The sequence below is a fragment of the Mesocricetus auratus genome, unplaced genomic scaffold (assembly GCF_017639785.1).
Source record: "Mesocricetus auratus isolate SY011 unplaced genomic scaffold, BCM_Maur_2.0 Super-Scaffold_100027, whole genome shotgun sequence".
Lineage (NCBI taxonomy): Eukaryota > Metazoa > Chordata > Mammalia > Rodentia > Cricetidae > Mesocricetus > Mesocricetus auratus.
Window position 1 is genome coordinate 13,125,397 of NW_024429208.1, and position 8,639 is coordinate 13,134,035.

Below are 8,639 nucleotides of genomic sequence, written 5' to 3' on the forward strand. Positions count from 1 at the left end.
GGTTAGCTCGTTAAACATTTACAATAAAAGACTCTTTGCTTTTCAATTCAAATGGGCCTCTTGGTGATTTTGAGGTTCAGAATTTGGGCACAACATGTATGCATGGCGAGAACCTGCAGAGTCAGAAGATGCCACTGGCTCTCCTACAACTGGAGTAACAGATGCTTGTGAACTGCCCTGTGGATGCCAGGAAATGAATTTCCATCCTCTTCAAGAAGGAAAGTTTTGAGCTAAATTTAAATCTTTGATGTAGTGCTGTTACAAATGACAGACAAAATTATCTTACTTACTAAGCCTGTCAAATTTTCAATTGGAAAGTCTACTTTACAGTTGGTTTTAAATCTATTGGTCACCAGGGCTCACTTGAGCAGACTAGCACTCAACATGGAGTAACTCTTAACTCGGTTTCCATAGTGATAGCTTTGCATGCAGTGAGGCCTTAAATATCCAGGGCATTGTGTTTTTGTTGCTTGCGACAGCAGGGTTGCCTTATGAACAAATCATCCATCTGAAGCAGTTGAGCTTTTATTTAAAGATCTATACATCAACTTCTTTCAAACCTATCATTCTGATTGTGAATAGGGCAAAGCCACATACTGTTCTTTGTATTGATGTTACTTATGTCTGAAATGGAGTAAGGATAAGCAAAATCTTCCTACAAAACAGAGATGAAGACTAAGAGAATTTTTGAAAGCAAAAATACACTAAAGATGTTAAGATCAGAATGAATCACTTCAACACAAACACGTTTGCAAAGAAAGTAAAAGTGTGATGTAGAAAACCCAGGATTCTACATAGGAATGGTTAACCTTTCCACACTTCAGGCCTTCCATCTCTAGTGGTATTATCTGTCTGAAAATTAGAAAGGTGGGCTCTATCTGAACCCATATCAGTGGAATCAGAGTTTAAGTATGGTGGTCATTTCTAAATAAGAGAGTGTGTGACTGAACATTTGACAGCAACCTTAATGTTGAGGAAATGGGAAATATAGTATTAATTTGAAGCTATGACAATCTTTATCTGGTATGGACTATCTTCCTTTTGGATAGATAGTCCAAAAGATAGATAGAGTCAGCTCACCATGTGTGCAAGCAAGTTTGACAACCTAAAAAACAGTGATTCTTTTCCAGGATGGTCATCCCACATTAAACATTATGTCAGATATAACGTTCAGTACTATAAGCAGTTCCATAATACACATTTCAGTAGATGGGGGAAATTATGTTTAGAGAGGGCAAGAAGTTTCTCCAAAAACACACAGTTCTATAAACTGGGGGAGTTGAGTCTATATAGCCTGCCACACATGTGCCCCAAGTATGCCCTTTCATTCTCAAGAGTGCTATGTGAAGACTGGGTTTCTGTCCTGCCTGGTACTGCAGCCATTTAGCACCCCCCCAAAAAACACATAGAGGCTTATATTAATTATAAACTGATTGGCCAATGGCTCAAGCTTCTATTCACTAGCTCTCTCTTAATTATTAACCCATTTCTATTAAAATATATATTGCCTGGAGCTCTGGCTTACCTATAATGCTCTGGCATGTTACTTCTTTGGTGGCTACTCCCTCTCGACTTCTCTCTGTGTCCCTCTTCCCAGCATTCCTAGTCTGGCAGCTCCACCTATACTTCCTGCTTGGCCACTGGACAATAAGCATTTATTCAACAACCAATAAGAGAAACATATTCACAGCATACAGAAGGACATCTCCATCATCTATGTGAGGGTTAACTTGTTTTATTTCCCTGTAAGAAATTAAAAGCTTTAAAGGTTGCTTCATTTTCCAGTGAAACTAAGGTCTTCCTGATTTTATTTAAAAATACCTTCTATGAATACACATAAAATATATAGATTCAAAAAATAGTTTCCTTTTAGTGTATAAGACTTAGCCAAGAGTGGTAAACTAGGATTGGATGATGACTATTAAATATTCTTAAATTTTGAGTCACAACTTTTTGTAATTGAAATAGGGAGAAAATAAGAAACAAAGAGGAAACAGTTCAATCTTTGTTTAGATCACCTTCAACTGGCACAAGTAGCTTAGATTTAGAGCTGGAGTCAAGTCTAGGCCTTCATCTATCTCCAGGAAACTTCACTGAATACCTTTATTTCAGGCTTCTATATTTAACTGCTTCGTAAAGATACCCAGCTGAATTACTTGAAGTCTTAGTGGAACATATCAGTTTCTTCTTTATCCTTGACCTTCAGTATCCATGAAATTGCTTTACATAATGTGATTTCCAAACCAGACATGAGGACATCTACTATCAAAACAATCAAACAAACAAATAAACAAACAAAACAAAAGAAATTGGGGTCCATGTGATAAATAAGAAAAAGGAAGAAAGAGAGAGAGAGACAGAGAGAAGGAAGGAAGGTTTTTATATTGCTCTAAACATTTTCCCCTTGAACAACTTGTACATTACAATGAGGAGTCAAGGAAAGCAATCAAAATTCTCAAAGATAAGTGAGAATCCATGAAGGTTGGAGGCATTGACTCACACTTTGAAAGAGACAAAAGTCTAGTAAAGTTAATGATATTTTTGTATAGGCAATAGAAGTGTAAATTTTGTTTTATTAGGCATGTACACAGGCAGTCTTGGGAGATAAGAGTAGAAATTAGGTGAATTTGGGTCATGATATATAATGCTTTTTGAAAAAAGTAGGGAAATCTATAATTAATTCTGAGAGAAGTAAGGAGTCAGGGAAAATTACTTTGCATATTCTTGAGGTCTAATTAAATCTCTGTTTAGGAACATGATTTTTTTCAGCACCCAAAAATTAGAGTTTACAATATCTAACCTTCCAAATGTACCTTCCAGTAAGAGTATTTCAAATTGTATATCATGCAAATTAAAAAACTTCATGTGTCCTGTTAGCCTCATTAATAAGTTATTACTTTTGTCCCAAATCACCTAGAATGGTTTCTTAGAGACTCTAGCCAGTAAGTGTTAACAATACTAAGTAGACTCTGGATTCAGCAGAGCTCACCTCACTCTGAAAATAACTCATTATTTTGAGGCCCTCTCCTCCTTTAAGCTTTACTAAGTTCCTTCAGGTCTTGTAGTCTTTTGGGTAACTATTATAGCAGTCAGTCGTCCAGATTTTATAATCTTGAGTCCAATTTTCATGTCACTTCTTGGTACATACAGTGCTAACAAATGTGTGCCCGGCACAACTGAGATTCTAGCCTCGGCTTACTGCATATCCCCATTCTGATACCCCCATTGTATTGCACTTTCAAACCACTTATGACTCTTTTGTACATTCATGAATTTACTAAACAGTCCCAAGTGTTTCCTATTAGATGTGTCAATTTGCATGTTATTTAGGAAATCATTCCAACACTGCAGATTTCTCTAACCCCTGCAGATATTTTTTTGTGCACATCTACCTTTGGGAGCAGATACTGTTATAGGTCAGAAGAAGAAGTTCATGAATGAAAACAGTGCAGGCAAGCTGCTGTTTCTGCTTTATACACTAAGTCATTCATCATTGCTACTTTTCCAAAATTTTTGTTCTATGTGATACAAGAATAAGAGCACAAGAAACATCTATGCACAATCAGGTCAAATGTATCCACTTGATACTTCAAATAAAGCCTAAATCTAAAACACTGAGAAAGATTATGTACTTGAATGTAATTGCCCAAGTGCTGCCTCATCAACTTTCTTCATTAACATAAGTGCTGTTAGCACCTAATTAAATTTATAAAAACAAAAATTTCTTGAGCACTTTTACAGTATAAAATGCATTCCTGGGCAGTTTAGAAAAATAAATTAAAAATGCAGATATTCCTACTGCTATTATAACTGAATACCATTTTCAAATGATGAATAATCTGTTTATAAATTTTTTGTTAGTTTGTTTGTCTTTTGTTTGTTTTCCATCTTCACATTTTCTATGATGAAAGCCTGGATATCTGAGAACTCAATATAAGTTCTTATAGATATTAAGTAGAGAAGAAAGCCCCCTAGCAGACATTGCATTACTATGTCTATTATCCATATATTCTTCAGCACTGCATTAAGCAATCTAAGGACATATGATATGCATAGAAATAACCAGGCCAGGGAGAATGCAATAAAAGCAGATAAAGTCATTCTTGCCCTCCAGGTGTCTGCACTCAATCTGACTTTTACTCCTTCCTCTTTGGAACTAGAACAGAACTCTTACTTGAGTTAAAGCATTACTGACTTCAGCTGTGTGCCTTTTGACCCAGTATGTCCATTTGATAGAAAATAAAACACTCTCAGAAGAGAGGGAGGGAAATGGGAGTTTAGCTAACAGCTAAGCACAGGCTACTTAGATATTAAACTAGCTGCCTAGAGTCTAGATCTCTGCTGTCTTTCCATATGCTATGTCTACTAAATGTGAGCTAAGAAGAAATCAAAGGGCACCGAATGCCCGCAAGCACAATGTGCTCAGACAGAATATATTGGAGATGAGGAGGGCTAAGGCTAAAAGGACACAAATACATTCATCCCTCTCATAATCAAAGAACTCCAGGAACATCCAAGTCAACTTGTGCCTTAAAGGTTTTATCACTGTGAAAAAACACCATGAGTCAAACAAACTTGAGATGCCACGTGTTTATTTCACCTTACAGATTGTAGTCTATTGCCTAGAGAAGTCAGGGAAGAAGGCAAAGCAGGAACCTGGAAGCAGGAACTGATGCAGCACCAGGGAGGAGAGCTACTCATTGACTTTTTCTTCATGGCTTGTTCAGTCTTTCTTATAACATATAGGGCTACCTGAACATGGCATGCCACCTCCAAAAGTGAGTTGTGCCTTCCCATACCAACCTTCAATCAAGAAAATGCACTATAGGCTTGCTCAGTAGTCAATCTATTAGGAGCATTTTCTCCCCTGAGGTTCCCTCTTCCAAAACGACTCTAGCTTGTTGACATGAAACTAACCAGCTGAAATTGGCCCTTGTCAATTTTATAAACAAATGTATCATTACTAAACTATGACTATAACGATACTCGATACTATATAGGGAAAACAATATATTTATTTACCAGAGAGAGAGAGAGTCGCACAAGCTGGGAGTCAGAAGCGTGGCTGGCTTCCAGCAGAAAAAAAGGGAAGGTCCTTTTCCTTTCACTTCCTTTTATCTCTACCTTGACCCCGCCCTGTTGGGCGGGTAGCTTTGTGGCATTGACTCCTACATATGACCTTTTCTTTCTTGTTATTTTCAAGATATCATATTAATAAATATCACAACATAAAACATATTATAAACTTGAAAGTCCTACAATCTTTATAAATTCAATTTAAAAGTCCAGTCTCTTCAAAATATCCAGTCTCTAAATATCCTAGTCTCTCTAAAAATGCAAAAATCTCTTTCAGAGTTCAAGGTGTCTTAATTTTGGGCATCTGCAAAATCAGAATTAGTTAGATTTCTTATTTCAGTGGGCAATCAGGGCATGATCACAATCAAATCAAAGAAAAAAATCCAACAGCATGACGATCAGGGTCAGACTTCTGGGATTCCTTCACATATTCTGGGCTCCTCCCAACAGCATGGAGCCACTTCCCTGACCCCACCCTCCTAAGCACACATAGTACAGTATCCTAGGCTCAGGCCAGCTCTATTCCATATGTGCTGTAGACCTTGGCAGTAGCCCATTACACTGGTATCTCCAACATGCTCTGGTCTCCACTGAAATCAGATGGTACTTAACAATGGTCTCTCCTGGGCTCTCTTCAGGGCCTTGAATCATGCCACAGAACGCAAAGGCTCAGCCTCTCTCCAAGACCCCTTTAGTCCTGGGCCTTTTACTATAACTGAGGCTGCATAGTCACCAACAGTCTGTCCCAGTCTCTCTTTAGGGTCTTCGGTCCATCCACACAGTGCCAAACCTCAGTTTCTTTCTATGAAACCTTCATGCCTTCAAAAACCAGTACCACATCAGGGACTCTTAAACTACCAAGTTTGGCTTCCAGCACAATGCACACCTACCCCACTTTTGGATCACATACTCCATGTGCTAACCCTGAAGAAACACTTCCCAGAAGATTCTTCCTCAGTGATGCTGGTCTCTTCCTAATCACAGCTAATTCTCTAGTCCCAGCTGAATAGCATCCATTGTCCCAGCAAAGCAAAAGATTTACTTCAGTAGTACTGGGGGCTTCTTCATCACAGCTGATGCTTCATCTCCAACTGATGAGACACCACAGGGTCTTGATACGAAACTTCACATAAATGCTCCAGGAGAGTCTTGAAGAAAACTCTAAAAATTTCCTTCTGAAGCTTCATACCCCAAGTCTGAATGAATCACTCTCAACATTCTTACCTTCCAAACTCCCACTGAATAATCCACTGATCTCTGAGTAGCCACTTGCTTATCCAGTCCAATGCTCCAAAACCCTTCCACAGACCTACCAAAAACACACTCAGGACTGTCAGAAAAACACTATAATCTCTGGTACCACTTCTTGTCTTAGTTAGGATTTCTATTGCAGTAATAAAATACCTTGGAAGGAAAATGTTTATCTCAACTTAGAGCTTGTGGATCAGCATCTTGGTGAGTAAAAGCAGGACCTGACGTAGAGGCCACAGAAGAGTGCTGCTCACTAGCTTGTTCCGTCTAGCTGTTCAATACCCAGAACCATGTGGTGGTATTGACCACTGTGAGTGGTACTCCATTACATCAATCAATCTCCCCCCCAAAAATGCACTAGAGGCATGTCCACAGGCCAAGTTAGGAAGTTAGAGGGAGCTTTTGCCATCTCCAATCCCTTCCAAAATGATTCTAATGGGTCAGGTTGACCTAAAACTAGCCAGCGTGCCTTTGTGACTAAAAGGCTACTGACAAAAGCAGCACAGTATGTGGACTATGTGAAGTATGTGAAATGTGGGTCTCTTGTCCAAAGGTGCCCTGGTCATCTGGCAGCCATAATGGCATGCTTATGAGAAGTGTGGGAGTCTCTGTGCCATTTCCTTTATACTTAATGAAATGAAACTTCTTGAAGAAAGGTTTCTATCATATTCAGAAACCCAGTAGGTGACAGGGTGATGGGAAGAGCTATAGTAGCTGGCTGTTAGGAAGTTCTGTGCTGAGTTAATATATTACCATCATCTGCTTCCTAACCTCATTTGTGTCTCCAGCTGCCAAGGAAGGGTTTTGCATCTAACCACAGGAAGCTTGCATCTGGACACCAGATTTCTTAAGGTTTTTACATACATATATCATATCCACTTAGAAGGGACATGAATCCATTTGACTTTAGCTGAGGCAGTGTTTCATAAAAGCTGATGACTTTATGTTTATATGAATATTTTCTATGTATGTGTATACACATGTGTGGATCCCTAGGTTTCACTTTGAATCATTGCTCTGTAACATAATTCATTTGCATTTAGTCCTACAGAAGATGTATTGGAGTTTAAATAGAGACTATTTAAATATGCCTACCAAAAAGTAGGTATCTGGGAACTAAGATGAAGCTCAGTAGTAGGTATCTGCTTAATATGTGAACGAGTCTGTGTTCAATGTCCAGCAAAAATATAGCATTAAATAATAGCTGTAGTCACAGTCTTTCCTTTTGGGGGGTAATGACTTCATTAGCAGTTGTAGGTTTACTTAATTTACATATTTAATCTCAAATATAACACCTTTAAGTGCTCTGAATGGAGAATATATTACTGTGATCCTTAAGGTTTTCAAAGACTAGATCTTACTACTTATAAACTGCACTTTTTACTAACCATTTGGGTAAAAGCATGATAATATATTAACATATGCTCTAAAATATAATTCCATAAAAACAATGAAAGAAAACCATGTATCAGTGTCTGTGGCCGCGAGTTCACCCAACCTCGTTCCCTTCACTCCCTCTCCCTTTACATATTGATCTTGGTTACAACTTGTGTTCCTGCAAAATGCTAAATCATCACGCAATATTGATTTTGAAACTTAGCTCCACAAATGTTCAAACTAAAAGAATTACTCTAGCTGTTTGTAGATTCTTCTGAACCTTTTCACTTTCCAAAGGTTTGCAGTTATAAGGACACACCTTTAATTGCTGAACTTCCACATCACTAACCAGACTGTAGACCGACCCTTTCCAGTAGAGGTCACTGGTTGAAGTGGAGAGACGGGACAGAATTTTAAATACACTATAAAGAATCCAGCGTGCTACAAGGACATTGCGTGATCTGATAGCCACGTGTGTTTTTTCAAGTTGAAATACAGCATTTTTCCTATTCTATCAATGAGCATTTACACTGAGTTCCTAAAACTTTATTACACAATAGTTAATAGAATAGACAATAGTTAATAGAAAGATGTGGATTCAAATTGTGAATTCAGTGATTATTAATGAAGACACTAAACTCCATGGTCAGTTTCTGCAGGTAAAAATGCTGTGGATACTAACTCTCTCATCCCTGTGATGAAACATCGTCAAGGAGGAAAGACTAACTTTGGTTCTGCTTTCCCTTGCTGTTGTGAACTGTTTTTCAGATGGGTCTTGCTATGAAGTACTGGCTGGCTCTGAAATACCTAACTAGAGTAGACTGATCTGAAATTGGTGGAGATGTTCGTGCCTCTGCCTGAGTGTTGGGGAAGGATCTACTTTGACTCATCATTTCAGATGGATTTCAACCCACCATAGTGATGAAGGCATAGAA